This window comes from Danio rerio, chromosome 18, assembly GCF_049306965.1.
Source record: "Danio rerio strain Tuebingen ecotype United States chromosome 18, GRCz12tu, whole genome shotgun sequence".
NCBI lineage: Eukaryota > Metazoa > Chordata > Actinopteri > Cypriniformes > Danionidae > Danio > Danio rerio.
In genome coordinates, this window is record NC_133193.1 from 31,040,958 (window position 1) to 31,053,396 (window position 12,439).

Sequence of the window (12,439 nt, forward strand, 5' to 3'; positions counted from 1 at the left end):
ATAAATTATGCTAAAGTCACATAAAAATAAAAAAAGCATCAAAGTACAGAAATTAGACAGAAATATGCAATGTTTACTTCAGTACAGAGAGACCTCCTGATTCTCAGATCATATTGTTGATTTTGTTTTTAAGCTCAAAAATGTGTCAAGGTAAAGCACTTATTTTAAGGTTGGTTTATGGCTTTTAATTATAATCTTGTTAAAGATTCAGTTGGATAGCATACTGATGCAATTTTCTGACAAATTCTCTGTCAAATAGGTGAGCAGTTTTAACACGAGAGGAACAGAATGTGGATTGTTTAACAGCTAATGCTATATAAATATCTGTGGAAGTGACCCAAATTATATACTGATGTCCTTTATTGGATTATTTTTTAGAGGCTAATGAGCAAGACTTGAACAAAGCCAGGGACAAAACTCAAGCAAATTTAGTATCATATAGGCTATAACCTACCTTTTATTTGGCTAAATAATAACCATAATCGACTGTGTTTACAGCCAATGTAATGGTAAAACATGAAAAATACCATATTAAGTTGCAACATAGGATCAATCTGAAAACGTAGTAATATATACATTTCCGAAAATGCGAATTATGTAGCTAGAAGTACATATGGCTGCATTTCATCTTTAAAATGAACACTACACGGCGGAATGACACAAGTCCTTTTAATGAACGGCTATTCCACCCTTATGCCAAGTTCAGACTGCATGATTTTAGCCCCGATTTTGACTCGCCGACAGAAATTGCCGACAAATGCCTGAAATCACAGACAAATCGGTGCTCGTGCACATAAGTGACAATCACACAGTATGAATACGTTGTGCCTGTGAGATATTTGGCGTGCTAAATATCTGGAGGTGTCGGCGATTCAAATCATGCCGTGTGAATAGGTTTTGACTGAAAATAACATCGGTGATCGCCTGCAGCCAATGAGAGAGCAGAATTCACTTGTGTGTGTGTGTACCTGCTGGCCAGCGCGAGGTTGAGGGAGAAGTTAAAAGCTCTAATTCTTGGTTTATTTGGACCCAAAAAATGGAGGAAAAACTAGAGGAGGTTTGACAGGAGCACCCGTGTCTGTTTGACGTTTCATTCAGAAAGTTAAAAAAGAAAGTTGAGGACAAATTGCTAATTCCCTTCAAACCCAGGTGAGCAAATATGTACATTTTCTACCCCATTAAAGGCTTCTTTCTCGTTATGCAGTTAATAACAAAATATATAACATGTGTTTTTGGCTGTGAGACGTAGTTTAGACCAGTGGTTCCCAACCCTAAGGGGGGCGCCAGAGTTCACAGGGGGGGGCGCGGGAGAGGATAAGTATTGAGGTAGAAAAAGGCATAAAAATGCTCCACTATTATAAAGGGCTTTGCAATTAATCGAAAATCCGATTTAGATTTCGGTTTCAAACGATTATAAAAAAGCATTAATCAAGATAAATGATTATTGCATCATATTTTGCCACGTTCCAGTTGTACACGCTCTTAAATGGCTCTTAAAAGCGCGAAAGAGCTTATGTGTGTGTGCAGCACGATCACGCAGTCAGAAGCATGCGGCCGGTCAGCATTCACTCTCATTCACACACTGAGACGAGCAGAGGAGCGCAGACATCTAAAGTCATCTTAACGTGAGCACTTTAATGGTCAAATAGGTGTCAAAACGCGGTGTTTAGTGATTATTTACATTGACCCTCATTTGTGTAATAAACAAACGAGTTGAGGATCAAAAGACGTGAAAGAGAAACCATTAAAGAGACAGCGCGCTATAATCCTTCTGCCGCCTGTTTTTATCATTATTAAACAAACACAACGAGAAAACCCTGGCTGCTCTTGACTGAAGGAATGCTGTAGCTAAAGTGTTTTTCTTACAGTGAAGATGCTTAAAGCACAGTTTGTTTTATATTTTTATTCTATTGTATTTATTTCTCTTTCCTTTGCAGGGTGGAAAATAACTGTATGTATTCAGTTGAAGTCAGAATTATTAGCCCTCTTGAATATTAGCAAACCTTTTCCTGCCCAATTTCTGTTTCATGGAAAGAATATTTTATTAACTTATTTCTGAACATGATAGTTTTGATATCTCATTTCTAATTACTGATTTCTTTTTGTCTTTGCTATAATGACAGCACACATAATATTTTACAAGATATTTTTCAAAATACAAACATTCAGATTAAAGTGCAACTCAAAGGCTTAATTAGAGTAATAAGGCAAGTCATTATAAAGGTAGTTTATTCTGCAGACAATCAAAAATATATATTAGTTAAGGGGGCTAATAATATTGACCTTAAATTGGTTTCAAAATATTTAAACCTGTCTTTATTCTAGCTAAAATAAAACAAATAGAAGAAAAAATATTATAGGAAATACTGTTAAAATTCCTTGCTCTGTTAAACATAATTTGGGAAATATTTATAAAAAAAATAATAATAATTTTGACTTTAACTGGCAATGGTTTTGAATAATCGTGATTACAATTATGACCAAAATAATCGTGATTATGATTTTTCCCAAAATCGACCAGCCCTACTATTATACATGTATTTTTAAGTACCAAAAAATAAATAAAAATCTAAACGCATGCTTAAAATTCCAACATAATAGTGAAAATAATTAAAATAAATAACTTTAAATAATTATTTAAATTTGGTCACTCGCGCAATCTGCTTGTCAACGTGTCGTAAAGGCAAAATCAAAACAAAAATGGCAGACAAACGTAAATGCAGTGATTCTTCAGAGGCGAAGAAAAAGATTAGACAGTATGACAAAGCCTACCTAAATTTTGGTTTTATTGAAGGCCAAGTCAAGTTAAAACTGATTAATTAATATTTTCTACACATATTACTATATATTAATATTACACAAACACACACACACACACACACACACACACACACACACACACACACACACACACATATATATATATATATATATATATATATATATATATACATATATATATATATATATATATATATACATATATATATATATATATATATATATATATATATATATATATATATATATATATATATATATATATAAATATATATATATATATATATATATATATATATATATATATATATATATATATATATATATACATATATATATATATATATATACAGTACATATGTATGTGCGTGCGTGTGTATTTATATGGTGGGGGGGCTCCAATGTTTGTATATGTTCATGGGGGGGGGCCCCAAAGAAAAAGGTTGGGAACCACTGGTTTAGACGAAGTTGTCGGGGATTCTTCCTACTGTAAAGTCATGCAATGTGTGAAAGCCCATGTCGCCGATCTATCTTGCAGAGTAAACAAAGCAGCGACATAATGCTAGACCAGATAGTCATGCAGTGTGAAAACATCTGTGACACGACGACTTTGAAAATCATGCAGTCTGAACTCGGCATTAGCAGTTTGTCCAGTGGCTCGCAGCATACATAGGCAGACTTCAAACGCAGAGAAGAGTTGACTGCGACGTCAGGATTCAGGTGCGGCGAAGAACAGTTGCAGAAGGCAGGTAAGTCAAAAGTAAAAAAATTAAATAAACCAGCAAACAACCGGGTGAGAATGTGGTAAAATCTGAAAACGTGGTAAAAATGTGTTGTTGTTTTTTTCTTTTTCTATATTTATTTTTAAAACATTGTCTGTTGGTGGCGATGCAGTGGTGCAGGTAGTGCTGTCGCCTCACAGCAAGAAGGTCGCTGGTTTGAACCACGGCTCGGCTTGGCTCAATTGGCGTTTCTGTGTGGAGTTTGCATGTTTGCCCTGCATTCGTGTGGGTTTCCTCTGGGTGCTCCGGTTTCCCCCACAGTCGAAAGACATGCGGTAAAGGTGAATTGGGTAGGCTAAATTGTTTGTAGTGTATGAGTATGAATGAGTGTGTGTGGATGTTTCCCAGAGATGGGTTGCGACTGGAAGGGTGTAAAAATGTGCTGCATAATTTGGCGGTTCATTCTGCTGTGGCGACCCTGGATTAATAAAGGGACTATGCCGAAAAGAAAATGAATGAAAGAATGAATGAATGTTGGTTTTAGAAAAATGTGTGGGCGCTGGTCAATCTGTCACGTGTCAGGTTTGATCTAATCACCTGTGTTGTTAACTTAAGCTGTTTCTCCTTTCAATCCGCGTTGGCGCACATGCATTACTCGCCTGTTTCCATTAGATTTTATTGGTCTTTCCATATATACCTGCCCCGTCTTGTTACACTTTGTCGGATTATTGTGTTCATTAAAGCCTACAGACAAACTCTTGCTCTACACTCTACTTTACCTGTGATCTGCGCAGTCTCCTCGCTGTTGATTCCCAGCTCTTCACCTGCGCTCGCCAGCTACAGCCCTCGCTCCAATCCGAGGGAGCCAAGGCAGATCACCAGTTAATCTTACCAGTCTGCATTCTCCCACTGGTGGTCGGGGAACGGCAGCTGCCTTTGTTCATCCTTTTCTAAATAAATTCCTGATTTTGAACTGAATCCTCTCTGTTTTCTGTCCGAGCCTGACACAATTGGTACTTTTTAAAACACTATTGGTTGGGTTCAAGTAAGGGGGTGGGAGGGGATTGGTCGGTTGGTCAGTCAGTCGACAGCTGCCTCTGGTGGATTTATGTGAGAAGAGCAGGTGCGAATGGCACTCGTGAAAAAAAAATCACATCGTACACATCTGCCTCTGGCAGGATCGTGAAAACAAAAACTGCAAAAAAAATGTACCACCTGGGACGTATGTGGTACTCTCTAGAAATATGTATAGGGCTATTTTTTCAGACAAATTTATTATCATTCTCTACTGATATATGGTTTTACAAATAAAGGTGCTGTGTCACATCCAATAGTTTAATTGTTTATTTATGCTTTTTTGACCAACATATCATAAAAATTAGACCTGCTTTACAAAACTTTAAGAATCTCAGCTTCAATCTGGTGGATTGGTTAATTATGGTTCAGATAATTATGGGTCATATTTATTTAAAAAAACATATTCTGTTGAAATGTTCACCCCCTTGCTTTTAAAGAGCTCCTGTTATGGGTTATAAAATGTACATATTTTGATTTGGAGAATCCACAGCAAAAAGCTGATATGCATGCAAGGTCAAAGTACAGTTTCATTGTCTTAGAATTTTTATTTATTTTACCAAGATTTCTCAATGACTCCCACTGTTTACAATGTGTGTCAAAAACGGCACAAGCAGCCATGGCACAGAGTATATAGCCGCATTTCCACTATCGGGCCAGTGCGAGCCAGGGCTTTTATTGGGCCAGGCCGGGCCAATCGCATGGGAGGTTGAGCCGTGAGGCCGAAATCATGTCGTGTTTCCACTGTCGGGCTAGTAGCTCGCAGCGCATCATGCAAACCCTGCCCCCAGAACATCCCCCGAATCGAACGTCACACAACCCGCCCACTTCAGCGGGAATCAGGCAGATAAAGCACACCACATCATCACGAAACTATTAAAATTAAGACAACCAAAACAAACAAATTACACGTTACTGTACAGCAGTACAATGTATGTCTATACGCACATGCCTGTGTGTTCTCATTCATCATATTCATTTACTCGCCGACCGACTGTTGGCATCGAAATCCAGTGGTCTTGCCAATATCGGAGGGACCCAGCGCAGGGAGCGCACACATCCATAATATAACAACACATATATAAAATTCTTCATCAAAAACTTGATATAAAATGTATTTTATAACATCCTCAGTTAGACAGAACCTGTCCAACATTCATCCCAAATGCTTCGGAGAGAACTGAAACATGAACTTTTCCCTATAGGCTTTATGACACTTAGTAGGTGATTCCCTTTATTTAAAGATGTTGCTTATTATATCTTAAGTAAAGGAAAGTGTTAAGTGTTTCAGAACATATGAGCAGCACATAATAAAATATAGCCTATGTTTCGTTGCGCTCATCATTTAATGCCTATAAAGCTCTTTATGTATTTAAATTTCCTTTTTTAATTTTACCACGTCATATAAAAACATACACACTTGTTTGAGGACACAGAACACATTTTGAATGTGGAGTTTTCCCTGATAAACATTCCCCGGTGTTTATTGTTTTTAGAAAATATCTAAAATCTTTTTTTTTGTCAGAGAGGCTTTTGAAAAATAAAAGTTTAATATGGCTTTAAAACAGATTGATATAGTACCTAATTGTTATAGCTAGCTTTTGTTAGTTTTACATTGGTTTATTTATTTAATGTGATTTTATTATATCTGATATTTGTAATTCTTTAAATTATTTCAATATAGCTTAGGCTATTTTATCTAGATATGACACTATTGTTTTGAGACTACAAAAGTGGACATGAAATTTGTAAAGTTTAATGTCTTTCTGTTGTATTCACATAGTGTATTATCTCCAAAATAAATAAAAACAATTAAAAAAGAAAAGAAAAAAGCCGCTCGCGGCATCAACAGAGCTGTGAAGGGAGTGCTCTTTTCCTCTGTCTCACACACACATAAAGGCATCTAAACACGCACGAACACACCTTTTAAACTTGACAAAAACTCTCAAAAACCTTTACTGTCTATTGTGCCTTTAATATGGTGTAAAGATTATTATGCGTTATTGAATCATCAAGGAGGACGCAGCAAAGAAAAGTCACTTATAAATTAAAACTACTTTATTATTTTATGCAACAGTCTTACATATAAAAGAGAAACATATGGGCGATCATACGCAAAAAGACCCCAGCCTATAATTTGTTCCAGATGTTTTCTTTCCCTTATTTATTTATTTGTTATGTGTTTGGCGCATGTACTCGGTGCGATCGGAAAACTGTCCCCGCCTCTCCTTTCACTCCGCCCGAAGCCCTGGCTGGCCCTCTTTGGCCCAAGGTATTTGGCGGGCCGAAAAAGGCCGGCTGCTGGCCCCAAGAAAGCCCTGATTTGGCCCCGGAAGTGACAGTGGAAACACAACTGGCCTTGGCTCGCCCTGGCTCGCTCGCTTTAGGCACAATAGCAGAAACGCGGCTTATGTTTGAGCTCACTGCAGGGATGTATTGATAAAGCACTCCAGTTTGTACACAAGAGCATTGTTCTATTATTAATCAGAACTCCAAGTAATAACAACGACAAACATCCAGGATTAATCAACACAGCGACAAAAGTATTTTAAACTATGGAATGAACGCAAGTTCGTAGAAGGGTTATGTGGCTGTGTGACAGTTTTGGTTGACATATTCAAGCCATAGAAATAAATGAGTCTTATAGAACAGCACCTTCTGTGACTAGTGTGAAAGCCATTTTAGCCTATTAACCAGGGATCAACAAACTGCATGAAGTGAAGAACCCACAAAACCAAATATATATTTTCCATCCCACAGAGAACAAGAAGCCAGCTATTTTTAGCACACTTATAGGTTGTAATTCAGAGGAAATTGCACGTATATCTGGTTTTTGGTACTGATTGTTCCTTTAGTAAAAAATGGCTAATAAATCCAGTGGTTGCTGCAGCAGTATCAGTATCAATAAAATTACGTTAACACAACACAAGGTGTAGGCGGGCAATATTTTGTTCAGATATCATGACTACACAGCTAAAGATCCACTTTTTTATTATTGACTATTTTAATAATTTCAGCATTTTTTTGGTCTTATGAACTATATGTTTTATGTAAAATATCTTACTGAGGACAAAATATAGCAACCCAGGCTCATTCTGAAAATGTACCGCTATATACATTTCTAGACAGTGTCAAATATGTCCCACAAGGTACGTATTTTGCAGGATTTGTTTTCGTGAATCCTCCAAAGGCCACTGTGTACACTTTTTGAGATCTCAAATTTCTCTCACGAGTTCCATTCGCACCTGCTGTTCTTGCTTAAATTCACCAGAGACCACTGTTGACTGACTGAATGAACGATCAACTGACTACCTTTCGTCATCCTTTCTTAAATCCACTCAATAGTATTTTTTAAAACGCAGATGAACTGATTGATTCTACCTTTAAAATGAGCCTTTGTTAAAATATAGCAAGCATTTTTTTATGATCTTATTTTATTGTTTTTACATTTGTTTTTTGTTCAAAATGTTGCTCCATGAATGTCTCTAGATATCGTGCTCTCTCTCTCTCTCTCTCTCTCTCTCTCTTTCCTTCAATGAGGTTTTAACTCTGATCAGGTGTAGTCAACCCTGCAAATTGACTCAACTGATGGATTCTCTGTCCTGATTGGTTCACCAAAGGATTGCCTTGTGGATATAAGAAAGAGCTGCACGCTTGGAGCAAGAATCCCTTCTGCTGGCTTCTGGTTGGTTGGTTGGTTTTGATGTGGTTAAATTGTTGATAATGTCTGTGAGGACTTTAACTCCTCTGGTGAGAGGATTGTTTAGTCGAATCATGTGAGTTAACACCTAACCTGTCAAAGCTTCTTTTATTTATCTTTGTGGTAAAAAGATCTATTTATTGTTTGTTCAATTCAATGTTAATTTATTGGAAGCTGGAGGGAGGTGGTTGCCGTTTTCTTTTATCTGTTTTCTCGTGTGTATGAACAGAAAGGTAATTAGTGTATTTTTGTTTTCTTTTATGTATTAGTTAGATTAAAATGTTTGTTGGCCTTGACACCTCCTGTAGACATGTTTGCTTCCTTATGTTAAATAAATTTATATATATATATATATATATATATATTTTTTTTTTTTATGATTTACTTTGGACGCTAAACATATCGTTTCTGTGAGTCAGCAGAAGGGAAATCTTTGTCCAAACCTCCACCACTTCCTTTATTACTCATTCTCAACCCTAGACTTGAGAGGTTGTAATAAATTGGGGGCTCGTCTGCTGGAAGGACAAGACATTTGTGTGAGTAAGGATTTTTATTTCATTTTATTTATTTTTTCCCCAACACGTGAGGCATTTAACAGCTGCTGTAAAGATGATTTGTTTCCAGTGACTGATTTCTTTAATATTACAGTTTCCAGAGATGCAAGTAAGCGTTTCATCAATTTAATTGCAAGAGATCTTAATACAATAAAGAATTTCAAAATGGAATACTTTCCATAGACATAATGGTTTTTATACTCCTTTCCAAACCCTCTATTCCAGGAGTGGCCAACCCTGTTCCTGGAGAGCCACCTTCCTGCAGATTTCAGTTGCAACTTATATCAAACACACCTGCCTGTAATTATCACGTGGTGTTCAGGTCCTAATTAATTGGTTCAGGTGTGTTTGATATGGGTAGCAACAGAAATCTGCAGGAAGGTGCCTCTCCAGGAACAGGGTTGGCCACCCCTAGAATATTGGGTTTGTAAATGAGTATAAAAACCAGTATGAAGGAAATGTACTTATACTTGATTTTTGCTTATTACTCTATTAACATCTTTCATGCATCTCAAACATATTGTTTTGGCTGCCTGCTGTCATCCATTTCAGCAATGTAAGATATCACAATTAGCAAGTCTCCAGTTATTCTCTTCTACTCAAGTTTTCTCGTCTAATCCAGCAACACAAACAGTCATAATCTTCTCACTATTTAGTAGATGGACTTGAATGTTATGAAAGAGAAAGCTCTTTTTAACTGCTATGGTTCCCACCAGCGCAGATAAACAAAGCGTGAGTGACACTCTCTCATCAGTCAAGGCGCTGCCACGCTCCCTGGCTAGATAACATCAAGTGTGCGTGTCAGTTGCCAAGTGCTGTCTGTCACACTTCAATGATAACACAACAAAATGTGTGTGGGGGTGTGTAAAGTGCACAGTCCCTGCTGGTGGTTTAGCAGAAAGCACTTGAGTATGAAACGACTCTGATCTTTGAAAGATTGCAGCCTCACTGAGTAACCTTATTGCATGCAGTGTTTAAATGTCTGAATTCGTTGAAATGGATATTTTTTTGTACAGAGAATGCAATACTTTCAATTCTATTCAGTTAAATTTAGTTTAATGAATCTTTATTTCCACGGCACATTTTACAATGTAAACTCTGTCAAAGCAGCTGTGTCAAAGCAGATGAAGAAAAAATCTACTGTATATAAAAAGCCAAACAATATTTCATATTGTGGAACATTAGAGCAAATGAGGTAGGTTGTAGAACAGTGGTGGAATGCTGGTGTAGTTAAATTCAAACTGACTCAGTTCAGCTTAGTATCAATGTCATTGTTAAAGTTTGGTTCAGTTTAATTCATTAATTCATTTTCCTTTAGCTTAGTCCCTTTATTTATCAGGGGACGCCACAGCAGAATGAACTGCCAACTTATCCAGCATATATTTTATGCAGTGGATGTTCTTCCAGCTGCAACCAAGTACTGAGAAACATCCATACACACACACTGTACTGTGGGGAAAACCAGAGCACCCCAAAGAAAACCCATGCAAACATGGGGAGAACATGCAAACTCCACACAGAAATGCCAACTGACCCAGCTGGGACTCAAACCAGCAACTTTTTTGCTGTGAAGCGAAACATGTCGCCTCAAGTTTAATTCAGTTAATCCATTTATTTTATTTTTAGCTTAGTCCCTTTAATAAAAAGGGTTCCTACAGTGGAATGAATCGTCAACTTATCCACCACATGTTTTACGCAGCGGATGCCCATCCATCTGCAACCCATCGCTGCGAAATACCCATACACTCTCATTCACACACACACACACACACACACACTACAGGCAACAATTTAGCTTACCCAATTCACCAATACCGCATGTCTTTGGACTTGTGGGGGAAGCCGGAGGACCTGGAGGAAACCCTCACAAACACAGGAAGAACATGCAAACTCTACACAGAAATGCCAACTGACCCAACTGAGGCTCGAACCAGCGAGCTTCTTGCTGTGAGGCGACTGCACTACCCACTGCACTACTGTGCCCCCCTTAATTCAGTTCGGTGTAATACAAATGTCAGTGTTACATAGAGTGAATTGCAGACATTATGTCATGCAAAGACCATTGACATTGGAGGACAGAACTTTTAGACAACAAGCCAACAAGCCTTTTGATCTGTCTAATTTAATCACTAGGGCCCATTGTTGACCTCTGCTTTCTGTGTTTGAATCAAACATGTCAAACATCAATATAATAATAATATCAATATATAATAATCAATGTGACCCCACCTATTCACCTTATTCTCCGCGTATGAGTGGGCACAGCCATTTGAATCATTTTGACTCGAGACTTCTTGTCTCATTCATTTCCATTCATTCATTTTAAAAACATATGCTTGGTGTTACAAACTGATATTTTCTTATTATATTATTCTACTTTGTCTGTATAGTCATGCAAACACTTGTTTGTAGAGTAAGTAGTTTAACTGTTTTCTGATGTTTATTATACCTAATCATTTCTCCCATAGGCAACAGAATTGAAAGTTCTAAAACAATCACAAGAACGAGCGCACTTCCGCATTGAAGAATAAGGTCAATTGACCAGAACAACACAGCAGAGTGTTGCCTTAACCTACTACTTTCATGCTTAGACTCTAAGTTCAGGACATCATCAGAAGAACTTTTGATAGAATGTTGAAAAGAAATTTATTCTATTTCTATTCTATTAACTATTTCTAAGATCCTTAAACACTGTTTTGTTTAACTGTATATTCTGGGATAAGACAACATGCTCCACAAAATGTAATTGTGGGATGTGATAGGCACTGAAGGGCAATGACATCATCACATTGTGAAGTTTATTTATTAACTAATTATGAGAGGATCACGTGCTTATGATTGCTTACAGCCGGTCCCGCATTACTCAAATTATGATTCACCAATCAGACTATTCCTAAGCCACTATAAGGGATGTTTTGTAATCAAAATTCGGGAGGACCACACACAGAATTTCAGTCGTGAATACGTCATTGACAATTATTCTATCATCTTTTTTCTTTCCTCTCACTCATTCCACCCACATCGGCAGACCGCCAGATATATTGCGGCCAATTTTCAGTAACCCTTAAAAACACAGCAAACATTCAGTCCTGCATGTTATCTGTGGCGAGGGGGGCGTGGCCGAGAGCCGTGGGAACGGAGTGAGGCCACCGCGTAAGTGAATACACCACCGGTGTGCACCTGCCTCAAATCCCACGGAGGGAGCTCTGGACCATAAAAGGAGGAACGATGGCAGTGGAAGCTGAGAGAGGACCGGGCCCGGATATATTTTACTTTTAGAAGGCTCGTCCTCCCAAGCCTCTCTAACAACATCCAAAACCCCTCTTGGCTGTCTGCCGTAGAGAAGCTTGAAGGGGGAAAACCCCGTGGAGGCTTGGGGAACCTCCCGCACAGCAAATAATAAAGGCTCCAACCACTTATCCCAATTTTTCGCGTCCACGTGAACGAATTTACGGATCATTGATTTTAGCGTGTGATTAAATCTTTCCACCAGCCCGTCTGTTTGTGGGTGATAGACGCTGCTGAGAATAGATTTAATGCCCAATAATCCGTAAAGCTCGCGCATCGTGCGTGACATGAACGTGGTGCCTTGATCCGTGAGAATCTCC